Genomic DNA, 26,637 nt, shown 5'->3' on the forward strand with positions numbered 1-26,637 from the left:
AAAAATATGAAAATTACCTGGGCATGATGGTGCGTTACTGTAATCCCAGATACTTGGGAGGCTGAGGCAGGAGAATTGCTTGAACCCAGGAAGCAGAGGTTGCTGTGAGCTGAGATCGTGCCAATGCACTCCAGTCTGGGTGATAGAGCAAGATTCCATCTCAAAAAAAAAAAAAAAAAAAAAAAAAAAGAAATGTCACAAGTTTTTAAATCAAAATTTTATTTAGCAAATTAAGAGTGCTATTTATTTAATAAGAATTTGGAATACTAATAACAGCTCTACCACCCAGTATATTTCTATGCATTGTTTTAGTTGCAGCACTGTGAGAAAGGTCTGGGGCACTCAGATAAGCAAGTGTACAGGCTAATGTTTTTTAAATAATTCATTTTGCAACCTCGAGATGCTTTTTCAGCAAATTGATCTAGGTTAAGCATTGGCAAAATTTTCTGTAAAGGGTCAAGTAGTACATATTTTAGGTTTTGTGGGTCTTATGGTCTCTGTTACAACTACTTAACTCTGCCTTTGTATCTCAAAAGCAGCCACAGACCACGTGTAAACAAATAAGCGGGGCCATGTTCCAATAAAACTTTATTTACAGACACAAATTTTAATTTCACATAAATTTCACATTTCACAAAATATTTTTGTTCCAATGTTAAATCATGAATCAAAAAAAGCTCTAAGTGACTGTTTGAAATCATTAATTAGTAAGTATTAAATCTGGAAAAAATCAAAGAATCTTTCTCCATTTCTGGTGAAAATATTCTTTTAATATATCTTTTGAAACATTTTGAATTTTAAACAATGTCATTAAAATAAAAAATCTTAGATACTGTAATGCTCATCTTTGCAAAATATTTAAGCAAAGTTTTAAAAGTCAGATTTCTTTACTCTTTCAGGTTGAGTTTAAGTTTTTCTTTTATTTTTAACTGCCAACAATTTTTCTGAAGTTGTAATCACCATAACGTTGCAACCTTCACAGCCTGAATTGAATTTGTTCCGTTCATTAAAAATATCAGCAAAACATGCAAATTGGAGCAAGCATGTTATATCTGGAGGTATTTAGCTGGGTAGAGTTCCTACATTTGTAAAAGGAAAAAATACATATATATGTGTGTCCAGTCATGTGCCACATAACAATGGTTTTGGTCGATGATAAAGTGTGATGAGACAGTTGTCATGTAAGATTATAACGTCTATTGTCCTGTAAGATGAAAAATGCCTATTGCCTACTAATACTGTAGCTGTCATAAAGTTGTAGAGCAATCACTTTAGAATAATTTTAGTGTAGTCTAAGTGTAGTGTTTATAACATCAGCAGTGGTATCATGTTCTAGGCCCTCACATTCACTCACCACTCACTGACACCCAGAGCAACTTCCAGTCCTGCAAACTCCATTCATGGTAAGTGCCCTCTACAAGTGTACCACCTTTTATCTTTCTTTTTTTTTCTATGTTTAGATACACAAATACTTACCATTGTGTTACAATTCAGTACAGTGAGATTCAGTACAGTAACATGCTGTACAGGTTTGTAGCTTGACAGCAATAGTCTGTACCATATAGCCTAGGTGTGTAATAGGCTATACCATCTATCTTTGTGTAACTGCACTCTGTGATGTTCACACAGTGATGAAATCACCTAACAATACATTTCTCAGAACATACACCGGTTGTTAAGCAATGCATGACTATATATACGTGTGTGTGTGTAGGTATGTATATAGTGATTTCGTGTCACTGTATATACATAGTGTCATTTAAATATTCCTACCGGTATTACATCTTCTCTAGAGATAGACATCAAACTTTACTATGAAAAGGCAAATTTTTACATACCTTTACTAATCATTGTTAATAAAATTGACAACTTCCACAGCAATATCCAGTGCCAAGTTGAAAGATCCTAGCACAGTGTTTATCTGTGCAAATTACCGTTGTAAGAAAGCACCATTATCCTAAGCACCACTAAGACCAGACCACTTTCTTACATCTTAGAATGTTAATTTTATAATTGTTGGAAGTATGCTTTAAACTTATTAAAAACAATGTTAAATCACAGAGCACTGTTTCATAAAGTGAGGAATATATGGAGAATAAAATTGGTTGAGATGTTCATGACACATCTTCACAAAGTCCCGGTCTTCTGAACCACTTGGCAATTTAGAACCACCATTGTGTTTCCCACAGAGCCGCTGCCCGTAAGGAAGAAGCAGCTGCTAGAATGGGCTTCTCTTGTTCTCAGGACTCTGCCCCCTGCCTTCGACACCCAGATTCAATGTGAGAGGGTGAGCAGCGGCAACTGCCACCTGTCCACAACCTGGCCATCCTCAGGTGTAAACCCACTCAGAGACCGGACCGAGTGGAAACCCACGCGGCCCAGGGCCAATCAAGTGTGAGAAACCCATGTGGTTCCTCCTCCTAGCGCTGCTGCCCTGGGGCTACAGACGCTGCTGCATTTTTGCTGATTTACTCCATGGTGTGTTTAAAAACTAGCTGAATGGAGTGTTTACTTTTTGGCCCTCTTGAATGTGTCAGGTTTTACATCCAACAAATCTTGCTCATCTTGGTGAACATATTTCGCAAAAATCATTACAATGAAGAAACCCAGCACATGGGTACTCTTACCCAGATGAACCGCAGAATGTCCCAATCTCAGCTTTTGGTCTCAGCCATCAAGTCAGCGCCAAGCTTCTCAGCTCCTTCTCTGGGCTCTGTTATCAGATGGTGGCATACTTTGCTGCTCATTTTATCCACTTCATGCCAAGTTTACCTAATAAGTTAGGTTTTTTCTCATTGTATAACTTCAGCTGATGTGTGTAATAGAGGTAACTTCTGTTGCACAGACCCATGCATGTATTTTATGTGCTGGTATAATTTGTTTTTATATATTTTTCAGTAACATTCCATTCGCACTGAAATAAGATGAAAGCCCTATTTTTATGTTTTGTTTTATCTTCAAAAGATATCTTAGTTTGGCAGGAACAGCATAAGCATACTAAGGGAATGAAAAGATGTTTGTCATGATAAGTGATGCGCCCAGAGAGGCAAGTATGACCTCACTCTCTGGACTTCAAGGGGCCATTTTCACTCCTTTGCTTTTCTGTCTTACAGTTTGTCATTATGGGTGGCAACTGAGTGAGAACTGATTGGCACATTGGTATGACATCATTTTGCCATGAGCCTAGCCAATGTCTTTGCACGTATCAGAAAGTCCTTTATTTAATTTCTCATTTTAAACAAGTAATCAAGTTCCAGTTTTTTTGGTTTTTTTTGTTTTGTTTTGTTTTGTTTTGTTTTGTTTTGTTTTGTTTTTGGGATGGAGTCTCACTCTGTCTCCCAGGCTGGAGTACAGTGGCATGATCTCAGCTCACTGCAAGCTCCGCCTCCCGGGTTCACGCCATTCTTCTCCCTCAGCCTCCCAAGTAGCTGGGACTACAGGCGCCCACCACCACACCCGGCAATTTTTTTTGTATTTTTAGTAGAGACGGGGTTTCACCGTGTTAACCAGGATGGTCTCCATCTCCTGACCTCGTGATCCACCCGCCTCGGCCTCCCAAAGTGCTGGGATTACAGGCATGAGTCACTGTGCCTGGCAAGTTCCAGTTTTTAATCATGGTTCCACTTTCCCCGAACACAAAGCATTTATAAGTATAAAAGTAAAACAAAAAGCATGCAAAATGTATAATAACCGTGAAAACCACTGTCATGCCTTGACAAGACCATCTGCCAAGCAGGTGCAATGCTAACAATAACAATAACATCAATTAACAATGATCATAGCCAATGGTTTTGGGGCCTTACCAAGGGCCAGGCACTGTTCTAGGTTATTTGCACGAATTGGCTATTTAACCCTCGCAACTACACTGTGAGGTAACATGATTAGTATCTATTTTACAGACGAAGAAGCTGAGACAGCAGGAGATAACTGAGGTTGCATGGACAGAGAATGACAGCACAGGGACCCATCCTGGAGTCTAGGCTCCTGCCTGCTGTTTTATACTGCTGCTTTTGTCATCTCGCTGTTGTCACTTGGACAAACTGACGTAAGTGACCACCTATAGAGCTATGGACTTTGTAACCATTGGCTCATATTAAGAAAGTCTAATGAAGTGCACAAAAGGGCAAGAGCGCCTTTACTCTAAGGTTAACACAAAAGCAGCCTGATGAGTTTGTCTAAATTTTGCTTACAGTCCACCCAAGTGTGTGCTGTGGTGTGAATGGATTAATGTTGTCTTGGAAGTGGGTTTGTTATTGTGAGAGTGGGTTTGTTTGTGAGTTTGCTCTGTGGTCCCTCTGGTTCTGGCCTACCCTGATTTGACTATCACACATTGCATACATGTATTGAAGTATTATTCTATATCCCATAGATATGTACAATTATTACTTGTCAATTAAAATAAAAGAAAAAAATGAGTTCAGCACCTCTTGCTCACACATGCTCTCTTGCCCTTCTACCTTTCAACATGGGATGATGCAGCAAGAAGGTCCTTGGTCCTTGGCAGATGCCAGCCCCTTGATCTTGAACTTCTCAGGCTCTAGAACCGTAAGAAATAAATATCTGTTCTTTATGAATTACCCAGTCTATGGCATTCTGTTATAGCAGCAAAAAATAGTCTAAGGCCGTATCACTTTTCATAATTAAAATATAGATTGAATATAGATATGCACGTGTATGTGTGTGAGAGAGAGAAATGAAAATGAAAAGGAAGAAGTAGATATAAATTTCATGCTGAGAGATTTATCTGAATCTATACATTCAAATCTTTAATGTTTTCTGAAATTAACATTTATAAAATCTGTTTGATGGATATGTAGTGTTTGCTGTGTTATTCTCTGTATTTTTTCTGTCTGGTTGAAATATTTTACAACTAAAAAAAATAAGGAAACACCAATTGAATGTTTGCAGAACTGTGAAACACCACCACAAGGGCTGAGGTCCCTCCCTAGGAGCCTGAGCTTTGACAAACAGAATCACCCAATAGTTGGACCCCAAAGGGATGCAGAGCCAACAGAGGCAGACACTGGCCTGTGGTCCCTCTGGTTCTGGCCTGCACAGCCCCTCTGCCTGGATCTCTCTGCCTGGGCCTCCTTCCCTACTTCACAGTCTGTGAACACCTCACCCTCAGGGCTCCACCTCCTGAATGGCCCCACTCACTGTCTCTAGTGCATTCCTACTTCCTTCCTGAACAGCACAGTGCTGTATGTATTTACTTACCCACTGTACACTCCTTCTGCAACAGGCCTCTGCGAGTCTAAGCCAGGCCTGACAGCAGGCACCCGTGAAACATGGCTCAGTGAATAAATCAGCACGTGCCATCACTGTGGTGCCACTTCTCAGAGAGCTCCTTTTGGTTTTGGGCAAAGCATCTCTGATTTCCCTTGACTACACTAACCACGAGGTTGCACAGTCAAACTTGCTTTCTACTTTCTGCTAGCTGGCCAGACCTGAGGAGCTGCCTGCGGAGGCTCCCCCAGGCACAGCATGAGGAGGTGATGGGGCTGCAGTTCAGCCCCTCATATGTGACTGAGGAGCTGCCTTGGCCATCTCAGTGCCAAGAAGGTGTGTGGTCGGCTGAAGGAGAGCAAGACATCTGGGCTAAACCAATCAAGGATTCATGACCTCAACCCCGAGCAGTGACAAGGCCAGCAAGGTGCCTAGAAAAGGTATTTGAATGGAAGCTTGTCACTTTAGGGACAAATAGGGTGGTGGGGGAAGAATGCATGTATCCAAGAAGGAGGAAGCTATAGGAACAGAGTTATAGCCCAGAGCTATTCATGGCACTGTGAGAATGGTGGTGGGAGCAGGGACGAGGGATGGGCTGAGGATGAGCAGAGGTGAGGCCATGCACGGAGTGGACACAGTGCCCTATGCCAGGCTAAGAGCTGTTCTAGATAGTCTAGACTATATACCTAAAGTTTGCAAAGCACAAAGCTTTTCCATGTTACTTTATTTAATCCTTGCAATCATCCTGCAGGGAAGTCACTGTTCCCATTTTATCAGTGACCATACTCCAGTTTAGAGAAGCTAAGCACTCGATCAAATTTACAGAGGCAGTAAGCAGACACATCAGACTGGAAGGTGGCTATTTTAACTCTAAGACCACTATAGAACCATTCCTTTTCCTCTTGGTCACAAAACAAAATTTTATGAGATTGATTTCTTAAGCCCAACCCTTTCTCCTTCAAAGAGGGTATTCACTCTTGGACCCTGGTTGTGCACAGGATTGATTCAACACAGTGACAAACTGGGACCCCAGGTTTGGAGACATCCTCAGATCAGAGGCTCAGAGTTGGCCCTGGATGTTGGACAGCTGATGATGCCAGTGGGGCCCCCATTTGGACTGAAGCTATCATGATGGGAAGCATGGGTGAGTTACAGTCTGTGGCCACTGAGGGCAGGCAGAGGCTGGGACTGAAGTGTGTGTCCTCCCTTGTAGGCTCCCTGCATCCCCCGAGGGGTGCACTGACCCTGACAACACCACCCTCCAGGGACAGCCTGTGCTTGTCTAAACACACCTGCTCAATGCACTGACGAAAATGAGTAACTATTGCTCTTCTTGGCTTCCTGCAGACTCACTGTAATCATCTTGCTTCTCTCAGGGTTGCCTGTTGTCAAGGGAGGTGCTGTGGTGGCAATCATGTCCACTTTTAGGGAAAGGATCCTACTGATTGGCTTCAGTTCTGTGGGTGAACACCAAACCCTCACAAAATAAGCAAGCTGGGAAGGGGTCTAAACTCACGTCTGCTTCCTTTTGGCTGTGTCTGGACAACATGAGAAGAATCTGGAAGGCCTGCGCCCATCTTTCATTCTGGGCTCATGACACCTGCACCAGCAAGGAACTGACCATAAATCAGCCACGTTTAACAACACAACAGGGCCAGTTCAGCCAGAGATTGATGGTGGCTCTTTTCTGCTTCCAGGTTGGGGGACCCTTAAGATGGCATAAGAAGCTAAAGGGAGAAAATACGCCAGTTCCACACAGCAGTCAGAAGGAGATCTTTTCCTGCAACCTCTGAAGGGATAGGAACAAAGAACCTCAAGAATGGGAACAATCTCAGAACAGTTGAGATCAGTCCTGCCTTGAAAACTCTGTTGTTCTTTGACTCCGCACGCCCTTGACAAATTCTCTATGAAACCGCAGTAAAAGTGAACCTCCTTCAGCTGAGAAATGGAGTGGCAGAACTGGGCTCTCCTTTCTTCTTGCCGTGTGACCTTTGGAGCATCCTTGCTAGGATCTGAATGTTTGTGTCCCCCAGATTCCTATGTTGAGATCCTTATCCCATCTTAATATCCTATTAATATCCTTAATAGCCTATCTTAATACAGGGTGATGGTATTAAGAGGTGGGGACTTTGGGAAGTGATTAGGTCATGAGGGCAGAGCCCTCCTGAATGAGATTATTGTCCTTCAGCGGAGACCCTAGAGAGCTTCCCCCTCCCTTCCACCATGGGAAGATGCTGCCAGAAGGCACCACCCAGGAACAAGGAAGTGGCCCTCACCCAGCTCAGAACCTGCTGGCACCTAGATCTTGGACTTCCAGCCTTCAGAACTGTAAGAAATAAGTTTCTCCTGTTTATAAGCCACCCTGTCTATGGTATTTTGTTATAGCAGCCAGAACAGACTAAGACAGTCATTTAATCTTTTTCTCTATTTATAAAAAGACAATTCAGGGTGACCTCATCATCTCTTGCTTTTTCCCCTCTCTCCTCCTGCCCCACATCTTTCCCAAGAGATGGAGATGCTCAGAGGAAGCACAGGCTGTAGCAGAACCCTGCAGGATTTGAGGCGGGCAGTGGGAGGGGACCCATCCTACAAGTTAGGAAGACTGAGGAGTAGAGGCTCATAAACGAGCATCACAGATCTCTAATCCTATGTGAGTATCCAGGATTGATTAAACACACTGGAAGTTCCTTCTCAACAACTATGCCATTTCTTTTTTTTTTTTTTTTTTTTTTTTGAGATGGAGTCTCGCTCTGTTGCCCAGGCTGGAGTACAGTGGCACCATCTCAGCTCACTGCAACATCTGCCTGCCAGGTTAAGCGATTCTCCTGCCTCAGCCTCCTGAGAAGCTGGAACTACAGGTGCCCGCCACCACGCCCGGCTAATTTTTTGTATATTTAGAAGAGACAGCATTTCGCTGTGTTAGCCAGGATGGTCTTGATCTCCTGACCTCGTGATCCGCCCGCCTCAGCCTCCCAAAGTGCTGGGATTACAGGTATCAGCCACCACACCCAGCTGCCATTTCATTAAGGTCCATTTGATATCCATACTCCTCATTCTTAATGCCTATAACCCCCAAAATTTGCCTTCTCAAATTGTAATCTGTAAAAATTGTAAAACTTTAAGCCTTTTAAAATTGTCTTCTTTTACACCGTCTAATAGGAATAGCTTCCTACTTATCCACAAAGGTGCTTCTGGTGTGGTCCCGCTGTTAATGCATTTGTATGATTTGCTTGCAAATATTTCTCAAATTCAGTTCTTAGAAATCTCTGCACTTTTTTTTTTTTTTTTTTTTTTTTTTTTTTTTTTTTGCGTCCTACCTAACAGTCTTTTGTTTTCATACACTGAGTTGAAAATTTCAAGGACTTTTCCACACTGACTCCTAAATCCCATTTCCGTTTTCCTGTTTATCTTAAGTAGGATTTAGATAATGTGTGGCTAAGTAGACACAAATACTACCAGAAAAGAAAGGGGGAGGGGAGGAAGAGGGAGGAAGAAGGTAGGGAGTGAATCTTCCGGAGGTGACAGAGAGCAAGCAGCATAAGGAAGAAGTATGCTCGCTGGACCAGCAGGCCGCCCTTCGGCTGACAATACGGACTGCAAGTGCCCATATTTAATTTGACCAAGATGACCTTTCTTTTCATGGAAAGTTGGGGTTCAGCCCTTGAATTTCATAAGACCTCTCTTTGCAGTGGGCTAGATGCTCTTTTATCTTTTTATACTCTGTCAGGAAAACATATTTTTTCCATATAAAAATCAGTCTTCTAAAGTGATGGTGAGTCAATTAGTGGGATTTCAAGAACTAACTTCTCCTTATAAGCAGTGAATAAAACCAAGAGAAACAAGCCTTGCCTCTGCAGAAGCTGCCCCCCTTTGTCCTGGCTGGTCCCCTTTCTATTCTGGACGTATCTGGCAGGGTCTCTAGGAGGTAACAGAGTGAGAAGGGTCTGATTTTCAACAGAGGTCATTAGAGAGCTGGTCATAATACAAGGTGTTGGAATTAGCACATCAATCATAAGAAGATAGAATGCTTATAGAGTTTTAAAACACGGTCTTAACACTTCATTTCTCCCAATCTTATTTGTACTCTTCATGCACACTGTTGATAAACAATGACCGTTTCTATTTGCATAGCTTTGCAGTTTACAAAGGTTTTTACTTCCGCTATTTTGGTGAATCCTTACAACTTGGCATAGGGTGTATTTCTACTAGTATCTTCACTTTATAGAGAGTAAACTAAGGTTAAGAGATGAGTGGCCTCACTGGGAAAACTTGGTATAGCCAGGGGTTGAACCTACATATTCCAAATATGGGATTGGAATTCCAAATTGGGACCCTTTGTTGTGCCACAGGTATTTCCCAATGTATGGTTTTACAAGAACCAGTAACTTCAATCCAGGCCCTATGTGAATGCGATGGTTAATACTGAGTGTCAACTTGATTGGATTGAAGGATACAAAGTATTGATCCTGGGTGTGTCTGTGAGGGTGTGGCCAAAGGAGGGTAACATTTGAGTCAGTGGGCTGGGAAAGGCAGACCCACCCTTAATCTGGGTGGGCACAATCTTATCAGCTGGCAGAAAAATGTGACAAGAGAGACTGACCTAGCCTCCCAGCCTACATCTTTCTCCCTTACTGGATGCTTCCTGCCCTCGAACATCAGACTCCAAGTTCTTCAGTTTTGGGACTCGGACTGGCTTTCCTTGCTCCTCAGCCTGCAGACAGCCTATTGTGGAACCTTGTGATCATGTGAGTTAATACTTAATAAACTCATATATATATATTCCATTAGTTCTCTCTCTCTAGAGAACCCTGACAATACAGTGAATTATATAATTTCAAATTATTTGGGTAAAAATTGATAAGATTTGACTATAATTTATCCTCGAGCAAAAGGGCAAACTCACTTAAGAGTAATAAGTCATGACTCCTATCTAAATCCTCCTGCGGGAGGAGGGGGCAGAGAAAAAAGAGTTACTAGAAAATTCTCAGTTGCTCTGAATTATGCTCCTCCTTCAGTAACTTTAGAAAAACTGAAAGAATAAACAAAGCCCCGAAACCAGCTTCAAATGATCTCAGGCTGTTTCACTGGTGTGCTGACTGAGTTCGTAAGCTAGCGCCTTCTTTATGAGATAACCTGGCCAGTGAATAAAGGAGAGCTTCAGCCGACGCTGGGGAGGAGCAAAGGGAAAGGACGGGATGGGTTGTTCCCATCAGCACAGCCTGAACTTTCACACACCCCCTGCGCCCTGCTTTGTGAAAGACTGAAGGGCATTTAGAGACCTGACCTAGTTCTAGCAGCCAGCTCAGGGGGAATGTAAGAAGACACCATGTCTGGGCCAAAAACCCCATTTCTGCCTTCGTGACGGAGGTTCCAGCAGTAGCTGCAGATACCTGGGAGGACTGTGTGGGCCATCTAAGGACAGATCACATCCTGGCAGTGGAAGTGAGGCAGGGTCGGAGGGGAGTCTGGGCTGGTCTGGGCAACAGAATGAGACCTACTCCCCTAAAAAATAAAAGAAAGAAACAAATAATGTTAACTTTAGCAACATTTTATTTAACTCAATATAGCCAACATACTATCATTTCAACCCATCATCAATATAAAAATTGTTTTATTTTCAGTACGTATTTAAGGTGCACAACCTGATATTTTGATATACATATATGTAGTGAAGTGATTACTACAGTCAAGCAAATTAACATACCCATTATCCATATAGTTAGCTACTGCGTATGTGTGTGTGAGTGTGTGTGTGTGGTTAAGCGTATCTAAAATCTACTCTCTTAGCAAATTTCCAGTATACAACACAATACAATATTATTAACTGTGGTCCTCATGTTGTACATTAAATCTCTTAGACTTATTCATCTTACATAACTGCAACTCTGTACCCTTTGATGGGCATCTTCCCATCCTCCCTGCCCTCTCCACCACCACCTTCAAAATTGCTAATGTGCTGGGTGCGGTGGCTCACGCCTGTGATCCTAGCACTTTGAGAGGCTGAAGTGGGAGGATCACTTGAGCCCAGGAGTTTGAGACCAGCCTGGGTGAACTGGTAAAACCCTGTTTCTACAAAAAATACAAAAATTAGCTGGGTGTGGTGGCATGTGCCTCTAGTCCCAGACACTCAGGAGGCTGAGGTGGGAGGATCACCTGAGCCCGGGGAGGTCAAGGCTATGGTGAGTCATGATTGCACCACTGCATCCCAGCCTGGGCAAGAGTGAGATCCTGTCTAAAAAAAGTAAATAAATAAAAATTGTTAATGTGAGGTTTTATGTTCTTCTTTTTGCCCTGTCTTCCTAACTTGACATGGATATTATCCTTATAGCACATTTCAGTTCAGACCCAGTTCAAGTGCTGGACTGTGACAGGGGTCTTGGGGCTCCATATCGGACTCTGAAGTTGTAAAGTATTCTGTTGCATAAATCTACCAGAATTTGTATCAAGGAAAAAAGATGACGAGCTAAAGTGGAAGAGATCCTTTGATTTTTTACAGCAGAACTTCTCAGAGCTCTCAGTAGCATAAAATACGTTGTGAAACTCTAGGATGACATAGCAGGCACTAGCATTTGTCAAATGAGAAATTATTAAATGAACTTTTCTTGTGCAAATGGATGAGAATTGGAAGAACACATGATAAAATAAAAGTTGGAGAGAGTGATTCGATTTGAAAAAATTTCAGGTTATGCCACATAGATGTACAATAAATGAAAACTATTTTTTGGCTGGGCACAGTGGCTCACACCTGTAACCCCAGTGCTTTGGGAGGTCAAGGCAGAAGGATCCCTTCAGCCCAGGAGTGTGAGACCACCCTGTGCAACATAACAGACCTATTGCTACAAAAAATTTTGCTGAGTGTGGTGGTGCACACCTATAGTCCTAACTACTGCAAGACTGAGGTGGGAGAATCACTTGAGCCCAGGAGTTCAAGGCTTCAGTGATCTGTGATCACCCCACAGCACTCCAGCTCCAGCCTGAGTGACAGAGCGAGACCCTGTCTCTATAAGAAGCAGGAGGAGGAAGAGGAGGAAGAGGAGGAAGAGGAGGAGGAGCAGAAGCAAACTACTTTTTAAACTTGTTTGTCTCTGAGAAGAGGAACAAGCTAAATGCTATTGGTCAGTAATAACTTGGTAGAAATGCCCTCAGCTGGAATTTTCCAGCACCACAGCAAGTGGAGAGCCAGCAGGATGGAGACCGGGCTGATGCAGGGGACTAGGGAGAGGAGGGAACACCCACTGTACAGGTAGCTGGATGCGACAAGCATGGCCTCACAGCTCTGCTGCTCAGAGAATGCCACTTGTGCTCAGTTGAGCTGCCCTTCCCCAGGTCCCTCCATTTCCAGCTCCCGTTTGCCACTTAGCCACTCCCTGGCATATTTCAGGCCCTGTCTTGGTCTGCCCACAGCCAGTTCCCACCTACTACTTCGTGGGGTCATTGCTGTTGCGCCTCCATGGACAGAAGGCAATTCAGATGCCATCTCTGTGGCTGAGTGAGTGCTGCATGCCTGAGATCCCTGGGGAAGCCTCTCGGTGAGGCTGCAATTCCAGGTCACCATTTAGGGCTCCCATTCACAACAGTAAGTGGCCACCTTCTCAAAGATACTGAGTTTGGTCGTATTAGAGCAACTTTCTTTTGAGGACCTCAAAGTGGCTTCACATCTCCATCTCCCTGCAGCCGATAACCTTTCTGGTAAAGCTTCAGAGGACAAAGACAGAGACCCAGCGCAGAGACAGCCAGGCCTGTGGTGGTCCTGTCCTGGAGAAAAGGGTGCCCTCTGGCTCCCAGCCCTGCCTCCCAGGTGGTGACTGTCCGTTGTCCCAGTGGGCTCTGGCTCCCGAATGCTGAGCTCTGATGCAGCAGATGTGAATAAAGCCACAGTCTGAGGGTGAATCTCTAAACGACACCTGTGTGTGATCACTGGAAGGAGGCTCAGAGAAGACAGCCTTTCCTAGCAGGCAAAAGGAGACAAAGAGATAACTTTTCCATATGAGAATTATTTTCTGTGATTTAATGTGACTCATTTATTGACTGCTTTCAAAACCCTGTGTTGCTTTGGTTGATACTGACACTTCAGCAAAGGGAGAATGGTCACTGTCTTAGTCCATTCCAGCTATTATAACAAAATGCCTTGGGCTGGGCATCTTCCAAGACACAGAAACTCCTCCCTCACTGCTGTGGAGGCTGGAACTCCGTGAAGAAGGTGCCAAAGATTCTGTATCTGGTGAGGGCTCATTTTCTGGTCCACAAACGGCACCTTCTTTCTGTGTCCTCACATGGCGGAAGGGATGAGGGAGCTCTCTGGGATGTCTTTATAAGGCCCCTCATCCAACTCATGAGGGCCCCACCGTCATGGGCTAATCACCTCCCAAAGGCCCCAACTCCAAATACCATCACACTGGAGGTTAAAATTTCAAAACATGAATGTTGGGGTGAGGGGGAACAAACATTCAGACCATAGCAGTCCCCTTAATTTGTTTGTTTCTCTCACTTGCTATCTTTGAAAGAAAGTTTCAATACACTGAGTGCTTCCCAAGAGCTCTCACACATAATCACACCACGCCTGACATCCACTCTCCCAAGTATTACTGGTTTTCTTTACAACATTGATGGGGCACAGAAGCTGGATTACGGAAGAAACTTTTACTTGTTTGTCCAGAAAATGCAAAAGAAAACAACGACTATTTTTGAGCAAGGGGAAAACGTAAATTTCTAAAAATCCTATCCAAGTGCTGGCAAGAAGAGGAACAGGGATTTATCTCTCCTCTCTGTCTGTCCCTGGAGCCCAAGTTTTGTCCCCACACCTCACTGCCTCCTGCCTCTCAAATCCCTACCTGGAAACATGTGGCAATAATCTCAATTATGATAGCAGTGCAGAGGGGAGTCCCCATTTTACAGATGAGGTAAATGAATAATCTGTCCAAGGACAGAAGCCAATAGGAAGCAGGCTAGGATGCAAACCTGGTCCCTGAGTGCATGACATCAGCCCAGCAAGACCAGGGCAGTCCTAAGTCCTTCACCAGCCTGTCTGAATGGACAAATCAGAAGTGATCCCCTCCCAGCTCAACACTAGGAACCTGACCCCTTCCCCATCCTGCCTTCTTGGGATATCTGAGGACCAGAGAGGTAGCTCCCGAGGCAAGGGCTGGAGGCAGAAAGAGGGCGACATGGCCCACCCCAACACTGTCCGCCCAGCACACACTGACTGTCTGAGAGCTGAACCCTCAGACTAAGGCACTCCCCCACTTTCACTTTGACAGGACTTCTCTGCTCCTGCTGGCTCTTCTAATTTTCTTGGCATTCTAGTCTTGCCAGGTGGCAGCACTTTGCTGAAACACTTGTGCAATCTCTATTCTTGAGCCGGTTCTATGAAGAGCTAGCCTTGCCAGGCAGACTAGCCAGACAGGAAGGAGGACAGCCCTACCCTGTGCATCCTGAACCCACCAGCCTGTGACCAGGGGTAGTCCAGGCATGCTTGAGGTCATTCCTCAGTTTCCTACCCATCAACCATGATCTCCCTCTGGCATTTCCACATCATTTATATCCTTGTGTTTCTGTACCATTCTCTAATTATTTTTTCTAAATTCCTGTGGAAGAGGATTTGTGAACATTGCTATATCCTTAGTTCTAAGAATATATGAATTGTAACTAAAAAGAATGTATTAATTCCCAATTTACAACGTGCTTTTCAAAGATCGCCATTGTGTTGCTAATTCCTTTCCATTACTCTCCTGATTGTCCTCTAAATGTGCTAGTTCTTTCTCCTTCTGATTGGTCCTCAGTGAGCCATGGTTGCATCAGGCCAGGGCTCCATCCAGTGGAGCTCCTAGTTGGGTAGCAGTGGGCACAGCGAGCCCAACTCACCTGGTTGAATCCGGAGTCGAAGTTCTCCACCCTCCACTTGGGCCCCCACTGGGGACGGAGCATAAAGGGGTGTGCCCTTATTTTCTTTTTCTTTTTAACTCATTATTATGGAAAATTTTAAATATATATAAAATTACAGACAATATTTAATAATCCAAAGTATCCATTACCCGGTTTTAACAATTATCAACACATGGCAGATAGTATTTTTTCTGTACCCCCAGCAATTAACTGCTGCCTACCCTGACTACGGTAATAATAAATACTAGTATGAACAAATATCGTATCATTGCATATCTAAGTATTTCCATTGATAGCTCTACAAGATAAGGGCTGTTTTTAAAAATATATGATTATGATAACATTATTCTTACTTTTTAAGAAACTAATGTTAGTCCTTAGTCTTATAATATACCCAGCCAGTGTTTGCATTTTCGCAATTGTCTTGTAATTTGTACTTCATTTGTTTGACTCTGGATTTAATAAGAAATTCATATACTGAGATTGGTTGATATGTCTCTGAAGTTTCTTTTTATCTACTTGTTCTATAAATCCTTCCTCTATTTTTCTTCGTCTTCTTTTTTTTTTTTTTTTTTTTTTGAGACAGTTTCATTCTGTCCCCTCAGGCTCCCACACAGCTGGGACTATGGTGCCAACGTGCCCACTGAATTTTTTAAAATTTTTAGTAGAGATGAGGTCTCATTATGTGGCCCAGGCTGAACTCCTGAGCTCAAGTGATCCTGCCACCTCAGCTTCCCAAAGTGCTAGGATTACAGGCACGGGCACCTACACTTGGCCTTTTTTTTCCCTTTACAGATTCTTATTGGAGAAGAAACCAGGTCATTTGTCCTGCAGTTTCCCCCAGTCTAGACTTGCTGCTGTATTCTTATGGTGTCATTTAATATGTCCCTCTGACCCTTGGATTTTTTTAAAAAGTGGAAATTAGATCTAAAGGACCTAGATCACATCGAGGGTTGATTTTCTTTTCCTGGGCATGTATTTCCATCAGGAATGACCTTGACTCTTAGGACCCTTGAATGGAAGATACTTCAGAGAATATGACTCCATCCAGGGCAAGGGTACTGGGTGGGAGTTTCAAAGGGAAAGTCCCAGTGAGAAAAGAAGGACACTGGGGGCAAGACTGAAAGGTCTAAACTCTGTCTACCTCTGAGGCTGGCCCCTGTAACAACCACAATGTTGACCTGAAGCAAGCTGGAGTAGACTGTGTAACGCATTTTAACTGAAGTAATAGCAATTTTAGGATGTAAAGGCATCTTGTATTGAGGCAACAGGAGGCCAGCTTTATACATATTTGTATCTTGCCACAAACCCAACGTCATGCCAGGTGAGAAGCAAGGAAAACATCCCGACTTGATTTATTAGAGGCCTGTTTCACATCTCAATGTGATGTTTGTAGATGCTACTATCAGAAATTTTTGTCCACGTGTGTTTGTAAATATACACTCACAGACCACTTGTGCCTTAGAGGGATACCGTGGAGCCTCACAGTCTTTAGCATTAGAGGGATATGGGTTCAAATCCAGTTTTTGCCACCCTCTAGTTGAGTAACTGTAGACAAAAGCCTTGGTCTTCTTGTCAGAAAAATTAGGATACTGTATCATTACTTACCTTATGGGTTGTGAATTTTAGAGAAAATGAGTATAAAATGCCTAGTATAGGGTTCTCAATAAATGCACACATGCTATCACTGTCTTAGACAGTAGGTTCTATTGAATCACATTCTTCTACAACTAGAAAACAGCAATGTAGATGATCTCCTAGGGGTTGGGAGGGGATGATCTGTGAAAGTGTTGGAGTCATCTAGACACACTGAGTGGAGATGTAATTTGAGCCTGGGAGAGAATTCTCAAGTCAGTTCAAAGGGCTATAATTTCATTAATTCAAAATCCCACTTAAGTTGGGGAAAGTGAGGTCTTAGGAGAGAAGCCAGATGTCAAGGACAGGCCCAGTTAGTGGAGGAACTTTTTTGTAGCCAGCTGGCTCCCCAGGGCTCCCTGAACAAAGCATGCATTATAGTTGTTGCCTGGACTCCACGGCAGGAGGAGTACCTGGGAGCCAGAGCCTGGTGCATGGGGAGGAGGCGGGCCAGGGCCGCAGGGAGAGGCTTGGATGCCCTGGAAACACAACTGGATCCTGACAAAATCTTTCCTCCTGCTGAAATTTTCTCAAACAGAACAAAAGGGAAAGTCAGAGCATCTTTGCCAGATCAACCAGAGAAAGGAAAGCTGGCGCAAAGTTAATCATTATTTTCTTCCTGGTTGTCCAGGCCAGAGACACCCATGATGGGAGCAAGAACACTTGTCATCACTCGCTTGGTCTCTATAGATGACATAGGAGCCCTTTCCTTCCAAACAAGCAATACAGAAAAGGAAGTGCCTGGGTCCCCACCCTGTAGGGTGCAGCCAGAGCCCACAATGCACTATTCTCTGCAGATCAAGAGGCTTCTAATCTTACCTTGACTCACCGCCTTATCCAAACAACAGAGCCCCTGCAAAACCCCTCCTTTGGGGAAGGAAATCCCAGGTGGGATAATTCATTGCAAACATCATTGGTTAGTCCAGGGAGAGGTCAGGAGCTCCCTGGGGCAGGCACATCACTCTGGTCATGAAAGAAAAGACTCCACCGTGGTGCCCTTCGGCATCACTGAGAAACGATTTCTAGATTGCTGGTCTGTCCTGCCGAAGCAAAATTAATGACAAGATGTAACAGGCACTTGGTACAACAGTGTAGCACCAGCTTTTGCTTTAAAAAGCTTAGCTTTGAGTTTGGGATATGCCACTTCCAAGCAGGTGGACCTTGATCAATGCATTGACCCTCAGGGAGCCTTGGTTTTCTCATTTGTGAGGTGGACAGAATCAGAGGATGGTGAAGGGCGTGGAACAGAGGCAAGGAGGGTCTCCCTGGCTTGTCTGCTGGGTCTGCTGCAGCCTACAGAGAAACCACAGGCTGTCATAAGCACATAACTCAGTAGTCCACTTCCTCTCTAGGACACCCAGCAGTCCACAGCGTTGCTCCCATGGAGACAGCCGGCACAGCCTGTAGGCCATCAGCCCAGGAAGGGAACTGGCAAATCTTAGAGCACTAAGACGGCAGCTGATACAGATACTCGTCGGCCCAGGCCACACTAGCATCCAGGTGACTGGGTCCTGCCAGATGGAGCATGGGACAACATAAAACTCCCAGCATCTACTTCTCTAAAGGGCAGAGTATGCACACTAGGCCCACAGCCCCCTTCACGTCCAACATCGCCATCAACGCACTGAGGGCAGGGCAGTTCCTGGGATGTGGACCTGAGCCACAGCCCGGCCTTATCAGTGCACCAGGTTCTGGGAGAGCAGCCAGACACAGAATGGTGGCAGACGCTCCACTTCTTAAAGAAACAGCAAATTGCACAGTCCTTCCCTATTTCCCAGGCCTGGGGACTCCTCAGATGAGCATGGTAAAAATTTATATACTTATTCAGAGGTTTAAAGATCCCCCAAATACATAAATACATCAGCCCATCAAATGGCATTGCCATCAAAGGACAGCAGCCTTGGAATTTCTCTATCCATCCTTCAATTGGCCATTTAGCTCAGTTTGGGCCCTTAACAATACAAGCATGATAAGGTCTCGTCACTACGTCTCCAGGATCTGATCACTGCAGACTCTGAGAAGTGATTAGGGAGCATGGGCTCTGGAGGACCAACGCCTCTGACTCTCTGTGGCCCCAGGCAAGTCTCCAGGTCTCCATTGCCTCACCTCTAAAGTGAAAGCACAACTAGTCACCGCCTCACCCGTTCCTGTGAGAAGTGAATGAGGTGATAAAGGTGATGTGGCAGGAAGGGTCTAGAACATAGGTCAGTGCATGCTGACGGTACCCGCATCGCACTGCCAGGGGCCTCGGGCTCTGCTCTAGCAGCTTGGCCTGGACCACGGAGCTCTTTGACCAGGACCTGCTCCACCTGAGGCCGACGCCCTTGAGGTGCCGCCTGGCCCAGTCACGCCCACGATCCTTTTCCAGGCTCCCCGAGAAGGAGAAGAACTTCCTTTCTGGTCCTTGGCATTCTGCTCCTGGGTTCAACCGAGCAGCTTCTAGGCAGCTCTAGTGATTCAGCAGCAGTGACCAGCAGGTCCCCAGGACAGCAGATGAGTCCTCTGCTTCTCTGGCTCTGTCTCCGTCCCCCGGCTCTTCCTGGAAACGTGCTTTCACTCAGCTTTGGGCCCACTTTCCCATCCCTCTGGGGACACACCCCCTCACTTGCCCTGAGACCCACACTTGAGACCCACACCTGGGTTCCAGCCTCTCTACCGCTCTTTTTACTTCCCAAGCTGGCCCACGGTCCCTTCAGGCTCAGCTCTCCAGAGATCTGCTACCCCGTTCCTGCCTCTAGGACCCCCTCCACCCTCCTGGCACTGGCTGGGTCCTGGTGGAGGAGCTACCATAGGCAGCAGAGAAGCAGAATTCTGCTGGGAGCTGTGACCTGAAGACACTGTCCCCACCAAGCCCACGGTGCAGACCCCGGACTGCTAGAGAGGGTGGTGGCACCATCCCCTCCAGGAAGAGCCACTAGGTCTTGAGGAAAACCTGCACCTCTGAGAGCCTCAAAGGAGTTGTGCCAGTCAGAAAGTGCCACTTAGTGGTCCTGATCCTCTGGGGGTGACAGGGTCACACTGTGAGCCGGACCTTACACAGCACGTCAGTGTGAAGGATGCCAGCATCCTTGTCTGTCATATTCCTAATTATGAGCCTGCTCAACCCCTCCCCAGCCACCTGGCTTATGCAGGGTGTTCACTTCTTTGGGCCTTTCCCTCCTTCATACCATGAGAGGTAAAGGCCAAGAAAGGTCGCAGGACATAGGCCGTGGGTCTAGGAGCAACGCCAGTGTGGGTGTGTGTATACTAAACCCAGGGCAGGGCACAGAGAAACACCAGAACCCAGCAACATCTGTCTCAGACCTGCTTTCATCCTGCTGGGATACACTAAGGTACAGGCAGGAAGAAAGCCGCACGCCTGAAGGGAAGTCACTGAAGACACAGCAGGTGGCTGAGCAGCACCGCAGGTGACAGCTCACTGCTGGGTTCGTTCCTGTGCTACCTTCCCCGGTTCATCCCCTGGGACGCTGGGGAAAGAACTCGTGTTGGGTTTTTTTCTATAAATAATTTCCTGTCATTGTGTGTAATGATTGGTGAATAATTTCACAACAACTGGCTGTTTCTTTGCTGCATTCTAAACTTGGGCAGCCCTGTGGATCATCAGCATTTTCTGTCTCCCCGCCATCTGAAAAGAACAGTTTCCCGGGACAATCCCTCGAGCCCAGGTCAAGGCCGCAGTGAGCTATGATCGCGCCACCGCTCTCCAGGCTGGGTGATGGTGTGAGACTCCATCTCTAAAATAGAAATAAATAAATAGTAAAATGTTTCCCTTTCTTCATAAGAAAAATGCTTTTAAAAATTTCTCCTCAGATGCAAACATGCTAAACCCAAGTAAATGTCCCTTCACCTGGGCAGGCCTCAAAGGAAGAGACTGCAGCCACCTGAAATGCCAGTTAGCTGGTCAGCCTGTGAGATGCTTGTTTATTTGTAAAGAAATAGCCCATTCTGCACAGTCTCAACAGCAGCCCTGGGAAACAGCAGGCCTGCTTTTATTTTCAAAGCTCAAAGTTCATCTTAGAGATAAAGCTCTCTTTTCTCATGAGATACTGAGTATCGTACATGGGTGTGACGGTGTAATGTAGGCCTTAGACAATCATTTGTCACCTTAGAGGCAAAAGGAACATTCGGAGCCACCTGCCAGGCCCAGACACTCAAAGTGCTACAAGGTCGCCTATCTTTGTGCTTTGGGAGACCGAGTAGTTCCTTCCCCAGGGCTATATTTCAACCAGGGTTGAGTTCATCTTTGTGCTTGTTTTTTCCCAAATAGCTCACTTTCTGATTTTTTGGGTTTAATAGTGATATTATTTAAGAGGAACCAAAAGAAAAAGTTCAGTGTAAAAATTGTTTTAGCAACAGAATAAATGAGTTAGTATGAATCCCAGTGCTCATCATATTCTTTGACTATTATACACATGAAAGATGAATGGCAAAAGAATAAGACGGGTTCCTCTTTTTTTCTTCTTCTTCTCGAGACAGAGACTTGCTTTGTTGCCCAGGCTGGAGTGCAACAGCACAATCTCAGCTCACTGCTACCTCCGCCTCCTGGGTTCAAGTGATTCTCCTGCCTCAGCCTCCCAAGTAGCTGGGATTACAGGTGCGTGCCACCACGCCTGGCTAATTTTTTGTACTTTTAGTACAGACAGGGTTTCACTATGTTGGCCAGGCTGGTCTTGAACTCCTGATCTCATGATCCACCCACCTCAGCCTCCCAAAGTGCTGGGATTACAGGCATGAGCCACTGCGCCTGGCCAAGACGGGTTCTTTTACAATGGAAATAGAAAGGTCACCTTCTGCCACACTGAGCCTCTGCAAAGCCCCCACAGACAGTCTACTCAGGTGAGGACTGAATTTCCTCCCAGAACACTATCTCCATTGTTGTCCTTCCTCCCCTATCCCAGGTGAATACATGTGGCACAGAGCTCTTCAAAGACAGCTTCCATTCCCTTGTCCTCTAATTCGATTTTCAGAATGTGGAGCCACGTGCCCCCTAGGGCCTGGCCTCTGCTCCCTGCTGCAGGTGCAGCACTAAACAGACCATGGGGCCATCAAGTCTAACAGGCTGCCCAGGCCTAGGCACTCAGGTCCTGCTGTTTCTCCCACCTCCCACCTCCCCACCGCCTTTTCTGTCACACAGCCAAGGATTCCTTGTTCCCCGTCCTCTGTCACTTATCATTTCTCCTGATCCATCCTCAACAGGGACTCTGTTTCTGGGAGCATCAGAGAGAAGCTTTCAAACTTTTTTGCTCATGACCCACAGTAAAAAGTGCAGTTTCTGTTGCAATTTAGTGTACACACCCATGCGTGCACATGCATGCACACACTCACATCTAAGTCAAAAATTTCAGGAAGCAATACTTCCTTTCACTACATGCAAAGCTTTCTGTTACTTTCTGTTATACTCTTCCCAGGCCACACCACCCCCCACATTTAAACAATGGTCGTTGAAATCCACTAAACTGATTTCCCAATCCCCTAACGGTTTATGGTCAGCAGTTTGGAAAACACTGGCTGAAATACTAATGAAAGGGCATCGCGGGCCTTCCCTGATGCGAGGGGAGGAAGGAAGGATTTGCTCAGCTCTACGTTCCCACAGACCCACTTCTCCTGCCCTTTGCCCCACATCCCACCTGCCACTTGTGATTAAATAACAGTTTAACATCACCAAAGCTCCCTTTCACTCAAGAACTAACTCAATTAGGCTTGAGCTGGTGGGAGCTTAAAGCAGATTAGGGGAAGACAAAGGAGGCTTTGGGGTTTATCTTCAGCTTTCATGTTGCTAGGAGCTCTCTCTTCCTGTGCTTAGTCTCAAGCATCAAAGTGAGGGAGGCAGGGAGGGAGGAAGAAGGGAAGGAAGGAAGGAAGGAAGGAAGGAAGGAAGGAAGGAAGGAAGGAAGGAAGGAAGGAAGGAAGGAAGGAAGGAAGGAAGGGAGGGAGGGAGGGAGGGAGGGAGGGAGGGAGGGAGGGAGGGAGGGAGGGAGGGAGGGAAGGGAAAGGAGAAGAGGATGGAAGGAAGGAAAGGGAGGGAGGAGGGAACGAATGAAGGAAAGGATGAAAGGAAGGAAGGAGAGGAGGATGGAAGGGAGGAAGGGAAGAGAGGAAGAGAAGAAAGAAAAGAAAACTCTCCTAAGCCCCCGTCATGGGCTGAGGCCAACCAGCACTGCACTGGTCACCCCCACCTTTTATTTATAAACTTCAAAGTGCATCTTGCAGATAAGGCTCTCTTTTCTCATGAGATGTGGAGGGCTGTGCTTGGGTGTGCAGGAATAATGCAGGCCTTAGACAATTACTTGTAACCTTAGAGGTATCGGGAGGGTTCCCGGCTGCGCTGGGTCCAGACACTCGAAGTGCTTCCTAAGGAAGACGTCCATGGTTCAGCTCAGGGATAGGCACTGCTCCCCACACTCCTCCAACAGGGCAGCTCCCTGCTCCGACCCCACCTCCCATCTCCCCCAGCAGCTCAGCCAGCCATCTGTGTGACAGATGAGCTACACACAGAAGGTGCTCGGCAAACACTTGCCGAATCCCCTGAAATGGTCCATCTGGGCCCCTTTACAAATCAAATTCCTTCTAGATCAGTGGCGCCCAACAGAATTATAATGTGAGCCACACATGTCATCTTACATTTTCTAGTGGCTAACTAAAAAAAAAAAAAAAAAGTAAAAAGAAACAGGTGAAATTAACTTCAGCAATACACTTCATATATTTCATATATCAAAAACATTATCATTCCAACATGTAATCAGTATAAAATTTGTAAGATTTTTATATTCTCTTTTTCTGAGACCAACGGTTTGAAATCCAGTGTCAGTTTGGAATTGCCACACTTAGAGTGCTCAGTAGCCACATGGGGCTTGCAGCTACCACCCTGAGTTGCAGCTCTGAACTCTAACCAGGACTTGGGGCGACTGGGGCCCAGGGTGGAGCTCAGCTCAGAAGGAAGGTGCTAGGTGGAATCCTCCAGCCACAAGTCACAAAGCAGACTGTGTTGGGGGGGCTTTGCCACTGCACCCCCCTCCCCACTGTCCTCACTTGCCTTCCCCACCTGGCACTGTATCTGGTGGGAGGAGATGGGCAGGGCATGGGAACAGAAGGAATGGATGAGGACTTAGAGATGTGTGAGCAGCTTTCACAGCTATGCACTGCCCCTGCTGGGGAGTCCATGTGGACCCCTTGGCTGGGCCTGACCCCATCACCTGTAGTGAGCCACACCAAGAAACATGCCCCATCAACACAAAAATCTCTGCTAGGCCACATCTGGCACAAGCTTAGTGACAGCTGAGTTAAATTACTGTATCCATGGTGCAGTCACCAAAGACTTGCAGCCCTCAATCATTTTCACCTGTCTTTTTGGGGACAACAGAGACATATACAGATTGTCAATTCAACATGAGCTCATTTTATTAGACACAATCAGCCATATGGCACTTTGCAACCAGTAGACGTGCTCCTTTGACAATCAGTGTTACTCAGCCTGCTCAGTAATGAGTTAGCTACTGGTGTTGTCTTCCCTTAGAAGAATCCATTTAACTCCTATGAGTGAGTCAGTTTTTTCCTAAGTGACATCTCTGAGGGGAATAGCCATGCCAGCTTGTCATATGCCAGGCTGTGGTGCTCAGTTCCAGAATGTTAGAGCTGGGAAGGTCTTGGTTCTCTCCTAGTCCTGCAGCTTTTGAGCTTTACTTTCTAAGCGCAAAACTTGTTTTCAAATGAAAGCTTATGGGGAGGCCTGATTAAGACAGATTCTTCCGTAGGAGCTGGAAGGAGGACACAGAGCTCTCCCTCCCTTCCTCCTCCCCAGGCATCTCTGTGTGGTCAGGGTTTATTAGAAAACCAGCAACGCGAGGCAAGCCACTCATTGCACACGTCTTAAAAGCAGGACCCAGAGCAGCTGTGCATGATGTAGTCACACTGTGGCATGACAGAGCCAGGGCCAGAACCCCACTCTCAGATTCTAAGACCTCTATTGTTATTATTATTATTATTATTATTATTATTCGAGATGGGATCTTGCTACGTTGCCCAGACTAAAGTACAGTGGCCCTTACAAAGATCTCTATTTTAGTATTTGAGTATTTCCAGAGAGTTCCATGGAAGATCTTTGAAAGATCCAAATGGTCCCACAAGTAGAAACAGGTTATCATGAGGTTTGTTAGGGTTTATGGAGTGCTATGTGAGAGGCCCCACGCAATGGCTTTCCATGCCAGCCCACAAACTTCAAACTGCAGTAGGAATGGCATTATATCCCCAGCCTAAATGCAGTTATCCCTAACTGCCCTCAGGACCTGAGATTTAGAGGCTTGGGGGCCATGCGCTCCCAAATTCTCTGGGCCCTGAGACCCTGAGTCTATAGAACCATCATGAATGATATAGGAGTTATTAAGAAATTATTTTCCGCAGTTAGCGTGGGTAAAAGAGTTCTCAGTGGAATTTCCTTTTAATAAAAAGCAGCCCCCAGACCATTTCGTTTCTAACAGAAAGCAGCCTGAAAAGCCAAGCTGCAAGCATAGATGAGTGAGCTGGAAGCTCACATGTATAAGTGCCAGCAGCTGTACCTGGAAGTACATTCCAACATGGTGACTTCCCCACCCTCTCCTTGTTGTCACCTGTGCAGGTGTCATGGCGCCACCATGTTGGGGCCACATTTGCATAATAAAAGATTAGGGTGGGAGGGCCAGTTTCTTCGAGGGCTATGTAAATGGCACACCTGGTCAGACCAATCCCCTGAGTCCTATGTAAACCAAACACAGCTTCCTCAAGCCCCTCTGTATAATCAACTGCATCCCACCCCAAACTTAGAAACCCTCTTGGGCGCCCCCTTCCTCTGCATGAGGGAGCTCTCTCTCTCTCTCTCTCTCTCTCTCTCCCTCTCTTTCCACTCTTTAAACCTACTCCGTGGGTGTGTGTCCATGTCATTAATCTTGTCGGCTTAAGACAACGAACCTCAGGTATTTCCCCAGACAACGAAGCCGCTTCATTCTCAGACTGGCTAATGAGGCCCCTGCTACTGTGGAGCTGGCATAGGTTTTAGGGGGAAGGGGCAAGAAGGGCCTTCATGGGGCTCTGGAGGTTCCTTGGCAATAGCAGCAGAGGGTTCTAGATAGGTGTATGGATGTCAGGGAAGACTCAGACTGGGGTGGGAAGGCAGATTCCACGGGAAAGGACAGCCAGGTAGTGATAGTCAGGTTCTACTATACATCTGGGAGACTTGTACTTGGCAGGCGCTAAATGGGCTATGAGCAAAGGCCTGGGCTGGACCCTGGGGACGGCCATGACATCTGCCCACCAGAATAGGCACAGAGACCTTCGGGGATGCATCAGATTCTTCGTCTGCCTCCCCATCTGCTCAGACTGTCTCTAACCACCTACCACCATTGTCCTGGTTTTGCAGAAGAGGAACATGCAGTGGTTCGAGCCTGTGATCCCAGTGCTTTGCGGGGCTGAGGCAGAAGGATCACTCGAGGCCATGACTTTGAGACCAACCTGGGCAATACAGTGAGATCCTGTCTCTACAAAAAATAAAAATTATCCAGGCATGGCGGTGCGGGCCTGTAGTCCTAGCTACTTGGGAGGCTGAAGTGGGAGGGTTGGTTGGGCTCAGGAGTTCAAGGCCACAGTGACCTATGACTGTGCCACTGCACCCCACCCTGGATGACAATGAGACCTTGTCTCTAAAAAAGAAAAAAGAACATAAGCCAATATTAAAGACCACAGAGGTGCAAATTAGGGCCAAAAAGGGACCAACAAGGCATTACTGGGCTTCCCTGAAGGAGGTCCTGGAGCCCCCACAGGCTGGCCGGCCTTGTGCTTAACAAGGGCTAGGACTGGGCTGTCGTTATGGCTCTAATCTATTGTCCTTACCCACCCCCAACTTCCCCACTCCCCTACATACACACC

General features: G+C 45.8%; 2 protein-coding genes across 2 annotated transcripts in view; both read left to right on the plus strand.

Moving 5' to 3' along the window:
• RAB4A (RAB4A, member RAS oncogene family) overlaps positions 1–26,637 on the plus strand; it is a 683,172-nt gene that overhangs the window by 400,959 nt on the left and 255,576 nt on the right. The gene's annotated exons all lie outside the window — the stretch shown is intronic.
• The window catches only part of GALNT2 (polypeptide N-acetylgalactosaminyltransferase 2), a 1,373,297-nt gene that overhangs the window by 114,923 nt on the left and 1,231,737 nt on the right, over positions 1–26,637 (plus strand). The window lies entirely within an intron of this gene.

Source organism: Macaca thibetana, chromosome 1, assembly GCF_024542745.1.
Source record: "Macaca thibetana thibetana isolate TM-01 chromosome 1, ASM2454274v1, whole genome shotgun sequence".
NCBI lineage: Eukaryota > Metazoa > Chordata > Mammalia > Primates > Cercopithecidae > Macaca > Macaca thibetana.